The sequence below is a fragment of the Camponotus vicinus genome, unplaced genomic scaffold (assembly GCF_025532165.1).
Source record: "Camponotus vicinus isolate PSW18456_S1 unplaced genomic scaffold, iyCamVici1.0 SCAF_2, whole genome shotgun sequence".
In the NCBI taxonomy this organism is placed as follows: Eukaryota; Metazoa; Arthropoda; class Insecta; order Hymenoptera; family Formicidae; genus Camponotus; species Camponotus vicinus.
Window position 1 is genome coordinate 26,500,723 of NW_028141956.1, and position 23,246 is coordinate 26,523,968.

The 23,246-nt window shown below is 38.5% G+C and overlaps 2 protein-coding genes across 10 annotated transcripts in view; one reads left to right on the forward strand and one right to left on the reverse strand.

Moving 5' to 3' along the window:
- LOC145966561 (melatonin receptor type 1B-A) overlaps positions 1-23,246 on the reverse strand; it is a 155,459-nt gene that overhangs the window by 48,276 nt on the left and 83,937 nt on the right. The window lies entirely within an intron of this gene.
- LOC145966559 (uncharacterized) overlaps positions 1-23,246 on the forward strand; it is a 128,298-nt gene that overhangs the window by 10,350 nt on the left and 94,702 nt on the right. The window contains exon 2 of the mRNA XM_083090707.1: positions 2,742-2,790. The gene's annotated coding sequence lies outside the window, so the exon portion shown is untranslated. The remainder of the gene's footprint in view (positions 1-2,741; positions 2,791-23,246) is intronic.

Below are 23,246 nucleotides of genomic sequence, written 5' to 3' on the forward strand. Positions count from 1 at the left end.
CCGCCGCCTGCTGTTACCTCCGGCATCGGCGTAGGCGCCTCCAGCCAGCCAACCAGCCAACTATCCAGCTAGCCAGCCAGCCAACCAACCAGCCAGCTAGTGAACTTTATAGTCAGCGGAAGCCGGTGGCCCTAGTACCCATTAGTTCCTTGAGCCCCGGATACACTGCTTAATCCAATTTGCCAACTCTCGAGCCAAGGCGTAACATACCCACCAAGCGTGACATTTATGCAGCCGGCGGAAAAGCTACACGCGCGAAATTATTGCGCAAATAGGACGACGGAGTCGGCAAATCCTGGACGTTACGTGCCTTTGACTCCTCTCACCCTCTCGCGGGAAGAGGGAGTCGAGTCTCTTTCACCGGTGGCGTTTAATTATCGGCTTTGAAACTGCCGCTCGCATGCAATTACGAAACGCAATATGTATCAGGCAATATGAGTCAGGCGTCGTAAGGTGAACTCATTGCGCGAAAGGTCGGAAGAAGGAACGCTTGCGCAGAAAATTGTTCTTTATTTCGAAACACCGTCCTAAAATAGGTAAACGCGAGCAATCTTCCTGCTTGGTTCATTATAGGATTCTTCAAAGGACTTTTGAAAGGCTCTTTCATTTTTGCGAATGCCGAATATGAGCTTCTGGCAACGAGTCTACGAATTGCACCGCGCGAGTTTGCAAGTCGGTGCATAATACAGGCGGAGAGTAGTGAAGTTTACGTAATACGGGACAATAGCGAGCCAGCTGCGCGGGCTTATTTTACCGTGATTATAGAGGCCTTCAACCCTCCAACCTAGCTTGCGTAGATTGCGGATAACCATAGAAAATGCATAATATGTAGCGAAATATATTTAAATTAAACGAACATGTAGAATTGTAGCGAAAAAAAGCCAAGAAGAAAGCAGATGTATTTTAAACCTTACAATGTTTCTCTTTAAGCAAAATAGATAATTATAAGATGGCATTGCAAAATTGTTATCATAATAGCTAAAATAATTTAATCAATCAAAAATTAAAAACAATAATAAATCTGTACCTGTTAATTAAAGGCCATAAATCATACTTGCATCATAAGTTTGTACAAATGTACAAACTTATGATTATTAAACTGAATAATAATCTGAATAATCAAAAACTATAATAAAAATTTATAATTTATATTTAATAAATGTACAACTATAATCATTTACATGCTAATAAATTAAAAAATATCAAAACTACAAAGTATCTCATATTTTCTTACATTTCTTTAACGTGTAATAAATGAAAAGATGTAAATATGGATAAAATTAATATTTAAGTCGCATTTAAGGTATTAAAAACAGAATAAACTAAAATTAATATTTATAAGGCTTCAAAAATATAATAAAATAAATATATAACATAATAAAATAAAAATTGGAGTAAATAAAAGAATATAATAAATAAAATATAATAAAATATTATAAAAATATAATAAAGATAAATTATATTTCCTGATCAAATAATGCATTAGTTAGTATTGCGATAGTAAATGATAAATGACTAGCTATTTATTTTAGATTATATTCACAATATATTATTTTGTGCTACAACTTATTAATTTTTATATCAAGTTTTCAATTTAAAAAAAATCTTTAAAATTAAAATAAAAAATCTAATAGTACTTTTCTGATATAATCTTGATATAAGATTTTAATTGCGACTATATACATATAATTTGAATAAAATTATGCAATCTTTCCCGAGACTTCGAAATGTAGTTTACCACATAAATAACAATTTATTTTATTTTGTTTGAAGTTTAATTTTATTTTAAGTTTAATTTCCTCACGTGTATACATGTACATTCACAAATTTTATAAATATTTTGCAATTAGCGATAGTGATCAATCCGTATAATTAATTAATTCCACGATTAAAGAGATTCGTATCAAAGCAACAGTTATTTATCAAAAGAAATATAGCGCAATTTGAAATGGAAATCAAAGCGATGGAAATTACTGTTCCAATGCGACATATTTACAAGCATTAATTATTACTTTAATGATCCGTATATTCGTACAATTCTTATATTTAAATATACATATCGAATATATATATAACACGAGAATTAACAATCTCTCGTGTAATTAATAAATAATTTATGATATATTAAACGGAACGTTCGACATTTAAATTATATACATAATTTTACAAAAAAAATTATAGTGTATATGTATCTTATAATTCTTTATTTTATAATTAAGAATTTTTTATAATGACGAGACGAATTGATCACTCGATGCTCGTCTTTTGGAGTATATATTATTTTTTGGAGTAAAAAGAAAAAGGATGCAAATATAGACATAAATTTAATCTCTTAATTAAATCTTAATTCTATAAAATAAATTATAAATATATATTACACAAAATATATTATATATTATAATCCTCCTATATATTTTGGCTACACCTTGAAGGGGGAGAGCTCAATATCTAGGAGATTTATTCTGAAGGGAAAGCCAAGTTCTAATGGTTTTTAAGGCCCGTTTCTTCAATATCTCTTTTTGCTTTTTTATCAATTATCGCCAATTAAAATGGGATAGTGTATGATACGAAATTATATAATTATTATATAATTATTAACTATCTATACACACACACATACACACACATGTTATGTATATATGTATATGTTATTGCATGCATCAAATATAAAATTCATGCAATATAATTTTTTGAAATATTAATTTTGAGCGCTGTTGTAATTTAAATTTTACGTGTTATAGATCAAAGTAGATTACAATGTCAACTCCCCAATTCAGTGTGCATCGATCGGTGAGTGAAAAATGTTTATTTTATGGTAAAAACGCCAAGCATATATAAGTATATCTTATTTTTTTAACTTTTATCCGTTGCACATATAAATTTTGATATTTTCTATGTACTTGGCTATATGTTTGTATTATATTGTTGTATACATTGTTTATTTCTTTTTTAATACATGATATGCTAAATTCAGATTCACTTTATAAGCAATTTTTTAAAATTTGAGAAAAAATAGTTTCACGCAATAAATACTTCACCTAACCAATGGTCCCATCAATTTAAAGTATCTAGCGTTCAATGTGAAAATGAAAAGTTTTTGAACAACATTTAGATTAAGAAGGAGACGGAAACAAGAAAACGGTAAAACTAATTATTCGTTTCAAAAGAATACTCGATCCCAAGAGGGAACGACAGAGTCTCTCTAGTCGTTTTTACGCTAGGGTGACAGAACTAGTTCTTAGGCCATCTCCGGAAAGCAGGCAGCAGCGACCTAAATGGAACTCTGAATCGAACGAGAAGAAAGAAAGAAAGAGAGAAAGAGATAGGGCATGTTAAACAGATACGTATCAACGTCTCTGTCACGGAAGACAAACGTATAAGCATCTTCGCATTGCAAATACCGAAATCTAGACCAGCTCGGTTCGTCACGCTCGACTTTTTCATTCGTACCTCGTACTCGAAGAAATATTAGCAATGAAGGGTCTAAGTAACGACAACAACCCCAAGCTAAATAGTGCGTGCGAAAAGAGATTAATGGAACAACTTGAAAGAATTCTTTATTAGAATTACGACCTCGACGAAATACATACTCTCCCTCTTATTTACAGACTTTTAACGGAACGTCCATTAATAAATCTTTCAAATATATTTGGACAACGATAGATTGATGACTCTAATGAACACAAATATTACCATTATTTTACCGCACATATTGAAACCATAAATAATTTGAAAAACCATAATAATGGACTACTGCTATGGATAACATGAAATAAACCATATAATAATTTATAGGCACATATAAAAACAAAATGAAAATGTAAAAATGTGTATTTTGTAAGAGATACACATGACTTTCAGAAAAAACGCAAATATAAATACAGATCTAAAAATCCAAGAGCTATTTTCATATAAGCATTAAATTTAATATTTTACAGATAAGCTGAAATATCGCGCTAAATAATCGATTCAAAATCCATTTCGTTACGCCTTGGCTTAATTGACTGAGCATGTCGTTATTCTAACCGGTTATCGACCATAATCGCACGAAATTGCTTAAAAGATGCGGATAGACCTTCGTGAATATGTCATCACACAGGGGGAAAATAAAGTAAACGCGAAACCAGATGAGATTGTTCGCGGAGATAAATGAGCAGTCTTGTTTAATCCAGACGGCAAATTAAACATTGGAAGAGTTATCGTGACTTTAGAGTATAATAACGCCCTTTATTACAACATAATTAATTAGAGAAAAAAAATAAAATCTCGCCTGTGTAAATAAAAATATACATAGGCTACTATATAATTATAAATATATATAGCGTAGAGATAACGTAGACGTGCATTTTTTCGATGACAAGAAGCAAGTATCTTGTTGCAGTTTTAATCATCTATGCATAATGACATGTTATAAACGTTAAATACTATGCATGTTATCGCAAACTCGTAATAAATGACAAGACATATGTCAAGAGAATAAGAATATATTATGAGTCTAAAAATATACTCTATAAATTTTACGTACATGCAAATATAAACGTCTTAGACAAAGTGCACGAGCAGTAAAACGATGAATTAACAATTAAGTCCTATTAAAGGCGATCAATTGATCCAAGATGCATCTGCAATGCTCACTGATCATAAAGTAAGGTGGCATTAACGAGACGTAATGGACGATCACGTGTTACAATAATGCAACGACAATCTTAATCGACCTTTATTAACCGTGAAAAATAAAATTACCTTGACGGGAGATAAGTAAACACACTATTAATAACGCGATATACCTATATATGTATGAGATCCTCTTGAAATAATATATAATTTGTACCGATATAGCGCATCGTATAAAAAATAATAAATATTGATATGAAGATCCGCATCCAGATTTTTCTTTTATCTCTTTACCTTCTTTTATTCTTTAAATAATAAAAGACGTTGCAAACTCTTAACGTGACGCCAAAGATTGGGTTCTCATTAAAATAAAAAATATGTGCAAAGCAATCCCAATAGAAACACGCACAGAAATCAGCACGCTTTATAAATATTCAGACCCTTTTAGCGCATTTCATTTAATGCCAGCACTGTAAACACAACGCGGTGCGTTATAAATACTGTCACGTAATGGAACTCTTCTTTTTTAATCTTTTCTTCTTATCTTAATATCAATCAACTGTCATAGAATGTGCCATTTAAGTGTCAAAAATATACACATCGCTAAACGATTTAAATATCGCGAATGTTTACGCTGCGAACGTTACATTCAGATTGTGCTCAAATAGTTGTGCTTGCCATTTGAAAGATATCCATACGTACATGCATATATACGTAATATCAACATGAAAAATATCAATATATCAATCTCAATATGTCTATCAAAAAAAAAAAAGATTTTCAAATTAGTCAAGTAGATGTATATATTGTCTCATTCCGCATATGATATGTGAATACATATGGATGTTTCGAAATATGTTGCAATTTCTCTCTTTTCTCGAATTTTTTGAGATAAATTTACGCGTAAACTGAAAATGTTTCTAAAAATTCGTCCAATATTCGACGCATCCAAATGTACTGCACATTCGCCTGTCAAATCCCACCACATCGTCGCATAGGATTATTGTCACAACGTTATCGCATTCGCGCGATGCGACGCACTTGTATCGACACAGTAAATATTTATTGAGTCAATGCATCATTTGCAGCTATTTTAATGTCTAAATAAGAGAGCATTTCTCTCGCAACTGATAAATATTGTTACTGTAACAATATCTCGCGAAACAAATTCTAGACACATTGTCGGGGTCTAAAAGCAATACGCTCAAATATTAATAATAAAATTTTGCAATGGTTTCCGTAGTTTTTTAATTACTCTGGTAATTTGATATAAAAATGCCAAACGCGTACTGTTTTTAAAAATCAAAATTACTTTCTCCTTTAAATAAAACATACTCTTTTCATTCATCTCTTTGTGACTACTATTGCAGCAAATTCAATGATCCATTAAACATTTATTTAAGTTTGCAAAATATTACACACTAGCATTCGAGCTTAACAATCTGAGTTGTTAAAGTCCTTGGAGAGTCACAGACTCGTGTCGAAAAAAATATAAACAGCAGATTTCAGTGGAAAAAGGCTGATATCCTCGATTTCTTTTTATCGAGGTTCCGTAGGTGACTAAAAAGTTGTCGCGACATTTATGGTAACCGCGCTATATAAGGACGACGACGACGCTAAAAGCCGTAATAAAAATAACGCGCTCGAAGATATTTTGCGGCGACGAGACAGAAAGTAGCAAGCGTGCCACGGTCTCGCCGTCTCGGTTCAATTCGCCTCGTAAATCTTGCGCGACCTGGGCGCAGCCGCGTCGCGTCGCGCCGCGCGACACGTAATGCTCGGCCGGGCATTTAAAACGGAGCAATTAGCCGATGAGTGTGCGGAGGGTGGCTGTTACTTTATAATCATTAACGTCAAATATTCCACGGGCGAGTGGTGCGCTCGGTGCCGGCCGTGAAGCGGCAAGAAACACCAACGTATGCGAGATTAATGCGCGGAAAGTTTCGACCTTGCAGCAGCCTGCTCTCACGCCTCGTCTTAATATATCGCATCGCCCGCGACTTCGGAGAACGCGATCGCGATGCCACGGTGAAGGATTTATCGCGAAAAAAATACGGGAGTCGCTAGAATAGAGCGTCGCGCGGGATTCCTGTTTACTTCTCCGCAGAAACGTTGCAGCCAGAGGAGAGTGATGAAAGCTTTATTTGGAAGTGTATTCGGAGAGAACCAAGAGAGAAAGGGAGTCGTAAAAGTCGCAAAAGTGTCGTTTTATAAACGTCGCTTTGCTCAAAGTGACAGAAAATACTTTAATGGTTCGACGCGTCAATGGCCGCTTGAATTTTCCTCGATCCTCAACTTTGACGAGTACAAAAGGTTAATAGATACTCGTGTAAACGTATGTCAAGTACTTATGCGAATAAATATCACACAAAATTTATTAAAACAATAATATTATTATTATATCAAGCTACGGTCCGCTTGTATAATCCAGATGTACATTTCATAACGTTCGTTTACCAAGATCGATTAATATTACTATTCCAGATTGCTCGATATTAACGCGTTTAGTTAACATTCGCGTTTATAAACGTTACATCCATTTCTACGCGAATCGCTCGAATTTAAATACATTTACATAGACTAACATAAAAGCTCCATTCACCTTGTACACGTCGACGGTTGACTTACGCGACTTTACTTGCAAATGAATACATCCTAGCGACGTTTCCGCGCATTGTTTGAATTTTATATCCCCGCGCATCGTTTATTTCGGATAGTATATCCAATATTTCCGGAATGATATCGAAGAGAAGCGGCGGAATGTGCAGTAAAACACGCTCGACGCCGGCATAAACAAGGGCGCGCGAGGGCGATGGACGACGAGATGAGAGACGGAATCGCCGCTACACGTCCGGCATTACCGTTGACCGAGAATTTAAAGGAGCTCGCTGTGCGTTAGATAAATGGTTTAATAACCCGAAAACGATAACTACCGAGCGCAAATGTCTCCCATAATTCGTGCGCGCAACGACCGGCCCCGGAGCCGTATAACGTTACCTTTATGCGCGCGGGATCCCGGCCGCAGGACCCTGTATGCATTTCCGCTCTCGTCGTACGCCGGGCCGGTTACGATGATTGCAACGGTGGCAATTATGCGGCAAACGCGGAGGAGAGACGCGATCATTAAAGTCGAATTCCCTCAACGCCGCCCCGTAAGTCTCGGTGCATCTCGTGGTAGGCGCGACGGCGAAACCACCCGTGGAACAACAGCAACCAACCCACCGACAACCGGCTCGTAGTTCCTAACAACAAGCTCGTAAGTTCTCAACCCCGCGAACATTTACTTTAAGGATACTCCAACCTTCCGTTAGTTCCGAGTGCACGCGCGCCAGTTGGGTTTATGTGTACGCGCGAATATTGTCTTTAAACGGATGTAGTTTGCCGTTATAACGACGCGTCCGACGAGGAGCGTGGTTAGAAATAATATGGTTTGCTCTACGTTTACGAGTCTTTACGTTTTTATCCAAGTGAAACGGGACAAGGAAGGAGATACATTCGTTATCCGAGGAACGACAGTGTTTTTAAGAGTTTCCACGGGAGAAATGCATAAAAAGAAGTAATAAGAATGGAGATTAGGGCGCACCGAGATGAATGGCGTATAAAAGCTAATGTTGATGAAAGTACAGGGGGAATCACCCCCGACGTGTAGCCGCAATGCAGTAACCGCTTGGAGCACTTCGGTTCTCCATTTACGTAACTTTGTATCCTCCCCAGTCAAATGATGATGAAACTATAATTATTTATCGATGAGGGTGTTGTCGTAATATTTCATATACAAAGTTACGTTATTGTAATACATTTATTACGATCCCGCAAAGAGAGACGCATAAAATTTTATGTCATGCCAACGTAGCGCTATTCCATGTAACGGTCCGTGTAATTTACTACCCTTTCGCGCGCACAACAGAACGGCGAAGATAGTAACAAGTTATTGCCGCAAAACTTTGCGAGATGTTTTCATACGTACACGTACGCGCATACATGTAGACATAACAAATATCCCATTGCGATTTAGCCAACAGCCTCCTACGCTCGCGATCAGTTAACGCGTATCGTCGACGTGGCTTTCAACGACAAATCCTCGCATCCACCTCGAATTCGCCAAAGTGCCACGAAGAGAAGTTTGCGGAGAGAAGCGTCATCGCGACAGCGATCTTTTCGTACCTTATTAAACGGCATACGGCGTATTTATGCGCGCATATAAATAGAAGAGTCACGACTGTGTCCATTTGTGCCTATCGCGCTTAACGTGTCGTTTAATCTGCAAAACGCTTACGTATCTCTCTTCCCTTGCGAATGCAGCGTCTGCACCGAGTGACAAAACCTGTTTTCAAGCCACCGTCGAGAGGAGAAACGCGGATGTTGGAGCGAATAAGAGCGAGAGCGAGGGACGAGAAGAAAGATCGTATACACAAGGGAGGGAAAGAAAGAGGGGAACGGTTGCGAAAGAGCTGGTTGCAATGGCCGAGACATTATATCTGGCTCACGAGTGTGTATTCCCGACATAACAAAACACGCGTTGTTCCAAATTAAAATTGTAAACATGTGATAAAAATATATACGCTCGAATATCCATTCTATTTTTTTACTTGACCTTACTCGAGCATCATTTACATTAAATTGCTTTTGTTTAATTTGTAATCGCAATAAAATAAAAAATAAAAATGTTTCTAGTAGTTTTAGAAATCGAAATATTAATATATTACGTTGAATATTAAAATTAATGGAACAAAAAATTGTTGTAAAATTAGACAAATTTGCGCTCCGCGATTCGAGATCCTGTTTGGTTTGAAATACTGATTATCCAGAATGTGCGCGAGACGAAGCGAGGGCGATGCATCTACATTCCGTCTGCTGGGAAAACGTCTCATTACCGAGAGTGCCCGCCGATGAAAGAGACTGAAATAATTATCGCACTCTCGTGCGTTTTCGAGCTAGAAGCCTGCGGCGATCGCACCCTTCGCAAGCGACTATTGGCGCAAACTTAATCGTAAAAAGTCGATCCATAGTCGATCCGCGCAAAGAAATTTTCAATTTTCAAACCATGGGATGATATAATACGCGGGAATTAGTTCTCTCTCTCTTGCGCCGACAAGATTCGTCGAATAGATCCGATCAAATATTTGCTTATGTGCAAAAGTCATATCGGATATTAAAGATCGGAGCACAGTGATTAAAAGCGGTTCGAAAAAAAGAGAAACTTTAACTTCCGTGAGCGTGTGCGCGAATCGTGAGCTCAGATGTATGAAATTGCATGATGAGATGAAAGAGAGGAAGAAAGAGAGAGAGAAACAAATTGGTAGATCACGAAAGAGGATAAAGTTAATGACATCACGAGGCTAACATCATATTTATTGGATGCATTTTGGTGAACGGAGAAACCGTTATTAAGTAAAATTGATGCGAAATAAATCCAAACAAAGTAAAAGAGAAAAGAAATTATTGGGTACCATCACAATTAGTTGTGATATGTTAATGAAAGAAAAATTGAAAAATGATATCTGATTAATATGCGATTAAATTTTATACAATATTTTTTAAATAAAGATAGTAAAAAAATAATAATAGCATAATTTATATTAGAATATTATCAAGTGCAAAAACATAATAAATATTTCATGTAAAATATTTTGTCATGTAAATTACATGAAATTTTTATTATCATTCTTCTTTAAAGATTGAAAAATAGCGTTTGTGTAATTCTATCTTGGAAATCTCTAAATTTCACTTTTCCAAAAGATCGTCTTTCCCTAAATTTTCGCTAAGCTTATTTTAATTAAGTTTAACTGCAACGTTTAATGAAGAATATCAAGAGGAAACCACAGTTTTTCATTACACATTGGTAATATTGCATTCTGCATAGATCATAAATAAGTGAGAGAAACATTTTTCTGCTCCTTTAATTAATGATTAAAAGACGATTCATACAACATAAACGAAAGAAGTCCATGCTAGACGGAAGGAAGACGAGCATGATAACTTCGTTAAATACGTTATCGCGATGAGTTCATATATTCACGGCAAAAACGCTGACGTCGTAAATATTACGGATTCATGTCGTCGTCGTCGTCGCAAGAAGTCCCGGACGTCTGGGTGATCCCCTGAGGATTTTCCTATGGCGATTTTTCACTCGGCTCGAGAAAGGACGTCTTCTCGAGGCCGGGAGAATGGAGCCCCGGCGTCACCTGCACGTTGGCGAAAACAGATTTTTCAAATCCGTCGCTTTGGCGCCTCCTCCCCTCCCTCATACCAACGGGAATTGTAAGAATTTCCGTTCGACCTCGACTTCGTCTCGCGCGACGGATGAATTTCGCGAATTGAATTTCCTGATGCTGACAGTAGGACATGCAAAAAGCGCTTGGGGCGCTCTCGCTCGATGTCTACATTGCTTCTCGCGATTCGACATTTTCACGATGCATCGCGTATATTGACTCGAGCATTACCGTGGGATATAAGCAGTGACAGCCGCAACTTGTGCCTATACATTATAATATCAAATTTATAATTGCATATTTTATATTTTTGATGTAGTAGTATCAGATTATCTTCTTCGACTTGAAGATATTTATGAAAGATTATTATGCTGCAATAATATAGAGATTTTTGAATATCTAATCTTTATCCTTTTCTAATGAAAGATTGTTATATGAACAAAAATAATGATTACGTGTTTCATCACAGAAAAAATATGTATTATCTTTCGTCACTTAATAATCTTTCGTTAGATGAAAAGAATAATTTTCAGAATATGAATAATAAAGCATATAAAAGCCAATGATAATAATTTTGCTTCTGTCATGCTATAATTTTGTCTCAAATTTTATTTTATAAATTTGAGAAATTTTTTGCATCAATCTATGCAAAGATATTCTGATATCATCCAACTATACAATTATTAAAAATACGAAAAATATCACAATGGAAGATAATACTGTATGATTTCTAATATTTTGAACATCTGTTCTTGAAGTAACTCAAGTAAGGTTTTGCATGAATAACCATTCCGCTTCTCAGCTAAGCATTTATGAGCAATAAATAAATCCGAAGAGACAGGGAAACGTCGCACGACGCGACGTTAATTTTGTTGCCGCGATCGTATTGCTCTTGCCGAGCAGCATGCTTCCCTTTCGAAAGTTATTTCGCGCTCCTCTTCGTATCGGAGAAAATACAGGGGCGTCATCACGCGCGACATTTCTCATTTCGCAATACTAGGCGCGACCCTTCGCGACATACACGGAGAGAAAGAGAGAGAGAGAAAGGAAAAGATCCGTGAACGTGACTGTAATCTACAAAAAATCTCGGCCGACTAGATGCACAAAAACGCACGCTCCGAAATCTCTGCGCCGTGTCGACTTGCGAGAACATATTTCTTTGCGGGACAGCAGGATGCTGCAGAGGCGATAAGCGGCCTCCGGCTTTTCTTGGCTCGCGTACGCTTCTTTCCTTAATTGTACAAGACGTTCGAAGGGACGATTAAGTTTACAAATTTTACAAAATTGATCATAAACATAAAGTATCTAAAATGTATATAGTTTTTAAAAAATAATGTATTTCAATTTGGAGCCAATCTTTCAACGAGACCTACAGATGGAGAAAAATTGCGCATATATTTCCATCTCTCGTCTCGCGTATATAGGACACGAGGCTGCTGAAATAAAAAAAAAGTCGGAAAAGGGTTAAATATGTCGAATACAGTTTTCGATACAGATTTTATGGATAAAGTGCTGATGCTGGTAGTCCATAGATGTACAGTCGGAGACTTCTTTCCGCTTTCTTCTCCTATACCGTTCGGCTTCGCGATTACAGTCCGGAAAAGTTTTCGATCGCGCCACCTCGCACATTGCCACCCCCACGTCTCCCCCGCGTCATCATACTCTTCTCGCGTCGCATGCAGATAGATGCACCGGGTTCGGCGAGAAAGCCGGCTATATATCCATTGAATCCCGACTCTTTTTCCGAACCGCCGCCAAGGCCGGAGAGACAAATCGCGCGCCAGTCGCAGATATTGCGCATATCTAAACGGCTCGCATTTAGAACGTAAAGCGTATCTCCGTCGTCGGCAAGCCCGAGAATAGACGTTTATCTATTATATTCGGACTGGGTAGAAAGATCCCTCGCGCGATGTAGAAGGGCACCTCCTCTCCCGTAAATGAAGTAGGTATATTTGGGTATCGGCCAGGGCAACGAGCCAATGGTGAAAGTTTCGAGGAACCGTGAGAATTTGTCACTTTTATAGGGCAATTAAAGTAAAAAGCACGCCCTCGTTAGAACGTTCGCAGGACACTCGTCGAATACGGCGAGACCGTGGTGCAAACATAAGTTTTACGTCATAAATGGAAACCTCATGTGCCTGTAGCACATTCCGCCTAATTGAGATCATATTTTCGAGGGGAACATTATTCGCTGCGATTCGAGGCTTAATTTGTCAGAGATGTTAATTACGTTGGAAATCAGGAGGGAAGCAATATTATTTAACACGTATTAATTAACACGTTTTTCTGCCGTGAAAATCAGTCAAAGTATTCTATTTTTAAAAAGCTTAAAAATCTATTAGAAGCATGGAAGCATATTAAGAAATATTAATTAAATTTAAATAAATTTATTTCCCCGATTATACTCTCTTAATACTCGACTTACAGTTGAGTAAAGTCTGATTCGAATCTCGCACCACGATATATAAAAGATAATTTAATGATTGTATAAATTAAAAATATTTAAATCTCCAACAGCGATATGTATGCCATTTTTCGATACGAATAATACAATCGGATATCGGGCTCGGAGCTATTTAGAAAATTATGTTTAGAACGTGATATTCTCATACAATTTAAAGGACATATATAATTCTATATATAAGAGAATCTCAAAAAGAATTTATATATTAATTACAAATATATAAAAAGCAATACGCCCACTAATTCGGAACGAAATTGGGCAGAAATAAGGTGATATAAGGTGACTAAGATCATGTATCATCGAATCTAAAATTTCCTTTGGTGGATCGTGTTTCGGAAGCGATGGAATGGAAATCATGATCTTCTGTAAACCACTGTAAACCACAATCATCAAATATCATGTCCACCGGATACGCTGTTACGTCATACATATAAATTTTCAGACGACATTCAATCGGACAATTTTAAGTATTATATGCATGGCATTTACAAAATATTCAAAATTGTCGCCCTTACATTTTACAAATTCTTTTTCTTTTTCTTTTGATCAAGTGATTTTATGATTGTTGCATAGCGTTTTAGTTTCTAAAGTTGAATATCGCAATAAATTGATATATACGCATACATATATGTGTGTGTGTAGGTTAGGTGTAAGGTTTTGTTGTAGAAGTGGAGAATTCATCAAAGTCTCTCCTCGAGCTTTTGTTAAAATCAGCTTCACATTGATCAAAGAACAAGCAAATGAAAGAAGCTGAATAGTTCTAGAATACGAAAGCTTTCTTCAGCTTTCATTCAAGTTTTATTGTTGATTACATAATTCTTTATTTACTCTATATCTCCATTTTATCCCCTTCTCTTATATATCTCATTATTTTCTCGAATCTATTATTGCGACAACAGAAAAGCAATTACGTTCTAAAATCCGTGGCACGATCTAGCTTCTATTGTTCATTGTACAATCTTTTATCTTACTGCACCTTCACTATATGTTTCATACGAAAATCATAGTCTGATTCTTTTTATTTCCACATAATACATGTGACCCACTCTAATTTCATTTCAGACTAAACGGGAAAATCGACGAGTAATAAGTATCACGCATCTGAGAGAGAAAATATTTTGCGGTCAGCATCCAGGAATTGATAGCACCACGCGGGGCGCGCACTATCGCGAATACCTATCCTAGGGAGACGTGGTCTCTTCGATTTTGCGGAGAGATCTTGCCGGCTATCGTTCATGCGACCCGCTTTACGATACCCATCGCCTGCTTCCGTCGCCGGTATTCCATAGGAATCCCCTGCGTTGGACGATTTAACGTTATCGGGAAACACATCGCCGGATCGCAAGTCGACGATTTCATCCGCTCCGGCGATCCCGCTGGCACAGCTCGAAGGCGCGCCCATTCCAAACGTCGAAGTACGTCGAGAACACCGCGACATGGAATAGAAGCGTGCGCGCGCGCGCGCGAGGGTTGAAGGAACACCAACATCACGACGGGGGCTAGCGCGGGTGGATACGTATACGAGTGTGTCTGTAACCAGCGCATTCACGGATACCCATCCACCCACTCACCCACCCACTCACCTATCCCTCTCGCGCCCTCGCCGCCACGCTTCAAGGGATGCGACGTAGCAGGAACAGCTATTACCAAGCGGAACATCCGCGACCGCCCTGAATATACTTATTTTCATAATAAACGCATCTTAGATGCGCCAAGGGATGCATTTGCACAGCGAATAGACAGGAGCAGCATTCGGAAGTCATCGTCCGTCTCCAGCGAGCGAGAATATCATACAAACGTCTTTTACAATACCGCCGATAATAAAAACAATCGTTATCGCAGGAGAGTCAAAATATTTAAAGGCTATTACTAGTTGCATAACGTTAGCGAGTCGCATCCGAAATTGGAATTTGTGTTGTTTTCAGCATAATCGTGCAAAGTCACAAGAAGACGTGTAAGATTGTACTTTTTATAATTATATAAAATTCGGAGACACGTATCCGAGAGTCTCTCCAACTCAAGCATGCAGTATAAATTGAATATTCCGGACCAAGTAATGTACTGCGAGAAGAAGCGAGAAGCGTGTTCATAAAAGTGTGTTTGATATTGTGACTGAAACGCGTTATCTTCGCATCGTATAATGGATCAAACGATAAACTAAAATAAAGCTCGCAAGAAATATCAATCTCGCTCGCATCATATTCCTCGTCGCATAGTGGAAACCCAGTTTCCCGAGCTTAGCTCCCAGATTTCCTCTCTATTCGCGCGTCATTTTATGAGCGGCAGGCACGCCGAGATGGGGATCGAGGTAAAATCGATGTCTAGCAACCACCTTCGCGCGAACGGGCAGGAATAAATGGAGAGCCGTGCGGAATATAAAATACGCGGAGATACGTTTCACGCTTAAGCGAGCTCTCTCTCCGCAGAAGAACAGGAAAACGTCGATTTACCGTCACCGTGGTTGTGTTTTATAATTTTTTTGCCGTTTCCATCTCCTTACGGCGAACATCCGACCAAAGAGAGGGAGAAAGAGGGGAGAGAAAGAGACAGCGTTATCTGGCATACTTTGATATCGCGGCCGGAGATCAGAGGGATCCGTTCGCCCTTAGGCCGCGATTCACAATCGAGCCTGGGAACAGAGGTGGAAGATAGGGAAGAGCTCGACTATTAGTGGGATGAGTATTCCGGTATCAGAAACGCGGTACCGGTTGCGGTAACGGGCGCACCCCTTAGCCGTGCTCCGATTGTGCTCGAATTGTAAGGGAATAACGATGAATATATAGGAACGGCCGATCGCGGTAGTGTATTCGGGTATTGAAGTTTGAAATTTGAATACACTTGACTCGAGAGACCGCAGTCTTTGGTGGATATGTCTAACGCCAACTCGAGTAACATCGCGTTAAATTATTTCAAACGCGTGCAAAAGATCTGCTCGGGATGCGCAAATCGTACGTCCATGTTCAGCAACTAACGATCTATAAGAGAACGTTTCGAAAAGGTTATTTTTATTCTGTACGTAATTCTCTCTTTTTTTTCTCCTGTTGTTCATTTTTTATTCACGTCGATCTATTGTCAAGACGTCTCGTCCAAATTAGCCACTCTCTATTAATGAAAGGGCAGGTGTCTTATAACCATACGTTCTGAACTGCGCGAGCAGAGTCGAGCGACGATGAGACGGACCATTAACTTTCTATTATCTCCGAAGAGCTTAGGATGCACACGCTCCGGAATTTAGAGCCAGGCCTCGGCGACATTGCTAGTGCGCAATGCAGAGGAAGTACTAAGGCCGCTGCTACCAACACGATGCAATCAGCAATGCTATTTACGAGCTCAATGAAACTTCTTTTAAGGGTCTACAATACCTATGTAAGCCATCATGAATTATACTACCAGCGTCTTTTAATGCACCGTGAAATGCGGAATACGAGGTAATTTTCTGCCGAGATACACTATAAAAAAACAGAGAGAATCTTTGAGAGAGACGCCTTCGAACAAACTGAAAGATTGATTAATTAAAAGTTGAAGCGATATTAATATGGATATTTAATCTCTTGTCGCGGATATCTCGTAATAATACGTCAAATAACATGTATGCATATAAATATACATTAATGTGACAGTGTATCGGATTTTTTCGCGCACGTATTCATATAAAAAGCAATTTATTAGATAGTTAACGGAACACGGTCGTATCGTCAAACGAGCGATATTGTTCGCCTCGTTCTATTGTGCGATGCAATTCGAAATATGAGCTCCAAAAATTCCCCCGAGACCCTCGAGGCGCACAGCGCGGCGAAACAGCCGGTGGTAATCTCCCGTTTGTTATATTTTCCAGCGACTGTGCACATCGCGCGTGCATCGCCGGCAAGATGTCATCCGTTGCGGCGCATGTAATTACGCGATCTGAATTGCAATGAGTTTGGCCGCTGCGGCGGCGCACAAAACGAGAAATATTCCGGGCGGGCGGACGGATGAATAATCCTTGCCGTGGATTCTGAGCAACAGCAATGGCAGCAACGGCGGCGGCAACGACGACGACGACGACGACGACGATGGCGACGGCGGCGGCGGCAGCGGCGGCGGCGTCGTCGTTTCCTGGCCTCGCGATGCACTGGCGAATGCACAACGACGCGCCGCCTCGTTTTTTGGCCATGGACAGTAAAGTATCTGGGTCTCTTTACGTTACTCGCCGTTCGCCCCTCGCGATATTAACGACCGCCAGCTCAGCCAAGTCCGTAAGCCGCGATTTGCGACTCTTATAAGGCGTTGCCTTTCCCACCGACGCAGCAATTTATTGGCCGCTATAAGTGCATTGCCGAATTACGAATGTCTGGCGGTCAGCATCGATATCCTTTATTCTAACTTATGTCCGTGGCGATAATAGTAGTGGCGAGTAGAGAGGATTACGAGCGATACCTTGTGCCATTAATTCATTTACGATTCACCGCCTCGACGATATTTACTCCTGACGTTCTCCCTTTGCCTTCGTCTTGTAAACGTCGGCAAGAAGATAAATGCCCAGAAGCTATCGTCTATTTAAACGTCAGCAATCGTTGTTACAATTGTATGCAGTAGGATATCTTGTGTCAATTATTTCGACAATAATATCTTATTGATACAAGGTATCTCTTGATTTCCATAACTCTCCTCACACGGACAGTTTTCATATTCGTCTAGGAATTATCTTTCAAACAAATCTTCAACGTCTAACAAGGCACTTTAGATAATATCCGAGCCAAGTTGATTAGCATTCAGCTATCATATAATATGCGGGTTAGAAATATATGCTCTTAACGTAATGAAGATCTTAATACTTGGAAAACATACAGCTGAATAGCCTTATATAATGGAAGAGGTAGGAGGGGTCGTTCAATATAAGCAGTATCATCGGAAGAATCGGTTTGTAAAAGAAGCGATAAATCAACCGGCGTACGCCAGTGGCTCTATCTTCGCGAAGATAAATCCCAGTACGTAAATCTGGATCATAGTTGTGTGAATTGAAAAGATGCCGCACACGTATGTATATACAATGGACTAAACGTTATGGGCAAAGCAGGGCTATTTATCACGGGACTCGAAGCAAACAGGCGATGCAAATGTCGTGATATACCAGAGCCAACATGTAAATCACGTCTCACCTTTGTTCCGCGGACTGACTTTCTTATGTACGCAACGATGGTAATCTGGACCCCTCCGAGAGATCGCGAGATGGGTTTACGTAAACTTTGAGCGGGAAGGGATGCGCAGGGAGGGGGCAGGGGACAGGGGAAAGGGGAAGAAAAAGGGGTCATCGCTCAGGAACGCGCATAATGCACCGGCATATATTCCAAAAACGCTCGCGTATTCCGTATTCCGCGACGTAAGACAGCATAAACAGTTCGCAGCCGACTGTGCACGCATGTCAATCATTCGCGCGATACGTAAATCAGCGCCTCTGCATAAGACACTGCGTGCTTTACGATTCTCCTGCCAACAATAAGTGGGATCGGGAATTTTTGGAATAGATCGTGACGCTGCAGTCGTACAGATGAGGCGAAAACAGATTCGTCAACAAACGCTATCTGCAGCCTCTTCGATAAATTGTCCGCCCCCTTTAATGCATGCGCCTTCACGCATGACGAGAATGTTAAATCGAGATTTGCAAAAAAATAACAACTAAATATGTACAACATATGTTTATATAAGACAATTTTTTTTACAAAAAATAAAAAGATTGCTCTCATTGTGCAACGAATATTTGAGAAAATTTATCTCGATATCCCACTTTTATTTACCTACTATGCGAGAAATGATCGGAACAGCCAAACTGGACGACAGCAGCCTCGCGATATATTGTACGTTATACGTTTTCGCCGATAATCCGCGCACGAACCTCGAAGAAAGGGACAGCGGTAAAAGCTTTTTCAAGTCGCTCCACGTTCGCGATAATACGGCAATTAATGTACAGGCGCGCTAATCAACGCGCAAGTCGGTGCTATCAGATCCGTATATGTAAAACAGCCAGCGTTTTATCGGACGTCTGATTGTGAGTCAGCGTTACGTGTTCAGGGAGAAATTGTTTCCAAGATGCTCCCGTGGTTGAGAGGCAACGAACCAAGATGGATAAATCAACGAAGTTGAATCGCGAAGGCGTTTATTTATGCGCAATCACTGCGGCTGCGTCGGATTGAGATGACTTAAACACACGCTCGAAAAAGCGTTAATTGACTGAATCTACGAGCCATGTCAAAACATCGTTCCGCTGCTGCAAATACGCACGTCTATGCGCCTTTTTCTCGGACACGCTCGATAAAGCCCCGTGTGCTTGGCAGACCATACAAAATAGATGTGTAAGTGAAATCGCTCTCATAAGTGATGCATTTTTCTGTGATTGAAATCGCTCAATAACAATGGTTGTTTAATAAAATACATCCACGAGAGAATTGTAGAATTTATAGGTATAGTTATAGTAGGCGATTTATAGTTATCGGTACGCGAGTCACATAATGCCCGATAATATGATATGAATGAAATATGATGTATGTGATCACAAGTAAAAATAAAATTTATACATACGTGTATAAATACGCTTTCCATAACTTTTCATGTTTAAATTTTTTTATAGAATTATATAAAAAATATTACCTAGAATTTACGCTAAATATTTTATATGTAAATCGCACATTGATTGGTCTCCGTCGGGTTTCCATAGCGATCAATCATGTTGAAAAATAACGCGATGAATAATACGAAGACCATTAAACGAATATCGAAAATGCTGACTCTAATGACGTATAACATCTGAGAAAGCCACGATCTCTTTAGCCAGTTTCTCTTTATCGCCAAGAGCATTCTCTTCAAGCTCAAGTGAACCATTGCAAACTGCGGTTTAGTCAGAAAAATAGATACGAATATCAATCTCCGTGAAACGATATAAAATCATACATAACAGTTTAAAAAATACTTGTCTTAAAAATATTCACCGCTGCTTAAGATAAAAATAAAAAAATAACAATAAAAGATGACCATGCGATAATTATAATACACAAGATGTATCATAATTACGGTATAGCATAATTACAACATTGGAATTACTCGCGCATATTATGTCGAAAGAAAAAAAAAACATTTAATCTTTCGTTTATCATGTGACGAACAAAATAAAAATATATATTCGCAAAATTGCTTGATTCATTTAAATCAAACAAGTCGCAGCAAAGATGAATGTTCAGATTAATATGTGCAATAATTGTAGAGCATATAAATTAATTAACTAAATGAAAGGGGGGAAAAAGAGAGAATTCTCAGCGTAACGACTTCATTTGCCATAAATGCACATATGATTATCTTCTTGTTCTCATTGTTACAATCAAATCTGCAGATCTACCCACTCGAGCGAGACACTCGAGCCTTTATTACATGCTATACATACGCATTAATTGCGCGCGCAATACTGGCGTAATAATAACGCGAAATTGTATGGATCCGCGTGAAAATGAGAGTCGTTAAGCCTGCACTTCCTTCGTTCTCGATGCGTTTCTCCAATTTGAAGGAGAAATTGAGATTACTTATTGGCACGTGCATTCATACGAGATGCAATCAGATAGCATTATACATCTAGCGTATACCTGTTCACGGCTGATGGCACCGCGCGTGTTTGTAAGCCAACCATAAGTAGAGAAAATCATGCGAAGGCTCGAGAGAGAATCGCGACGCGTGCAATTGCTCGTAATTAGAGCGAACGATTTATGCGATGGAAAGGGCTGACTCGTGACACGTTGCTCGACCGTGTAATTAGCCGACTCGGGCAGTATTGTGACGTTTCCGGACATGGTAATCTCGGCACCAGAATCGATTAAGCGTTACCATAAGACTCTGTAGGTCTATAAATCGTAGGATAAATATCCGGCCCTTTATTTGTGTCAAGTTTATCCGCTCGGTTAATCGCTGATATATACCATGGGAACGATTAATTAAAGAGCTAATCGTTATTGCTAAAGACAGTTGGCGCTAAATATAGATATACGAGATAATTAAATATCAGAATATCGATAAGTCTAAATATTAGAATTTATTTCTCAGAAATATTATGGCTATATAAATATTGAAATTTTATCTTATTATTTTATATTATTTGACAAATTTTATTACATTATGATGAATAATGATTAATAATGTATATATACAAAGTGTAATTTAATTACACAGTTTACTCTATACATAATATTATTTATATCAAAACAATGTAAATATTATTATTTAAAAATGGAGAAGTTTTTGGAATTGGAGGAGTTTTTAAAAATTACGTTTCTCAACAAAATTATATTGCGAAAGAAATGTCGGGATACAGTTCTCCTTCAATAAATTCTGGTAAATGAAAATAATCATTCTTTCTTTCTCTTTCTACCTAGATATTAATTGAACGTTATAAGAAATTTTTAGTGGCGAGAAAGAGATCTCATGATAAATATTAAAATATGATTAGTGAGATAAAATATTTTAGAATTTTTTATCGTATATTTGAGTGCGCGAAATACTAACTAGCTCGACTTGGGAATTTTTTAAAAGGATTCCCCGCGTATCTTTTTGCCAAGGTTGCAAAATTACACGAGTCGAAACTAATTATTCCATTGACCTATGTTTACTTTTATCCAACTTCGATCCAAGGATACATATCGCTTTAATTGCTCAATCTCCTTTATTTCGCTTAGAGATCTGCATTAGAGACGAAATAATTACTATAATTCCACGACGCGCTAGCACGTACTCGATCAATTTGCTCATAATGCCCATGGCGCACGACTGTCTGCAATAATTGTGACGTCTATCCAAACCGGTTTTCACGGGTGCTTGATTAGCGTTTACTAAAGGGAGAAGAGCGAAGGGAGCGGAGCGAATAATTAAGCGCCACGAGATATCATTCCGCGCCCTTATACACAGCGCTAACGAAATTTATGCGACGCGCTACCCCCTCGCAGAGAAACACCGTCTTTGCACCGATGCGATTGCTCGCATATAAAAGCACGGTAATTGCCGCCACGGTAAGAAGCCGCATAAATTTATCGCTACCGCTATCAATTTAAATAGCATTACAAGCGAATGTTATATGCATCTTTTTTTTGCGTTTAATCCATAGACATATAAAGATAGATCCAGAGCATATTACGTATTTTCTATATAATATACCGGGTCAACTTTGCATGAAAAAAAAAGAGAGGGGCAGGACTGATATTTTCTGTTTTTTATTAATGTAATCTTGATAACCCCTTTTGCGATATCAACATGTCACGTGAATATTTTTTCATATAAAAGTTAAAGTTCAACAGTATTAAATGAAAAAATATTTTGTGTGTGTAAAATTATTCTTTAATTTTATTTTTGTACAAGTAGAGGAAATATTCTAATCATATAATTATAATTTACATCACGTACGTGTCACGTGTAACGTGTATAATGGCGACTATCAAAGGCAACTGCATATATGATTTGCGCAAATAAGGAAAAAAAATATCTCGCAATTTTCTCTCTCTTTTTGAGACAAACTTATGTATACAGCTCATGCCAGGTCTCTCTTTATATCTGTCTATGGTTTAATCATATGGCAATTAACAATTGAAAGAGTGCGATGGAGCGATAGACAATTGGACGAGCGGTTGTGGATCGACTGCACGGGCTTGTATCGAAATACGTCGCATAAAACAGAATTTAATTTCCCTACGTACTCTCCCAAAGCAAGTGGCTCGAAAGCCTCTCCCGATTCCGCTGAAATTCATGCTCAGTCGGAGGTACGACCTCAGCTGTACGCCCACGCAGGCGTACACATATGCACGTATGCACGCTACGCACACTGAAACCCACGCACCGCACGATGCTTTCGTCATTAGGGAGTCTTTGCGATATACCGTGCTTCGGTTACGGTAAACATTAAAGTGCCACGTGCAGTACAGAATCAACCGTAACTTGCCGCAACGGACTTG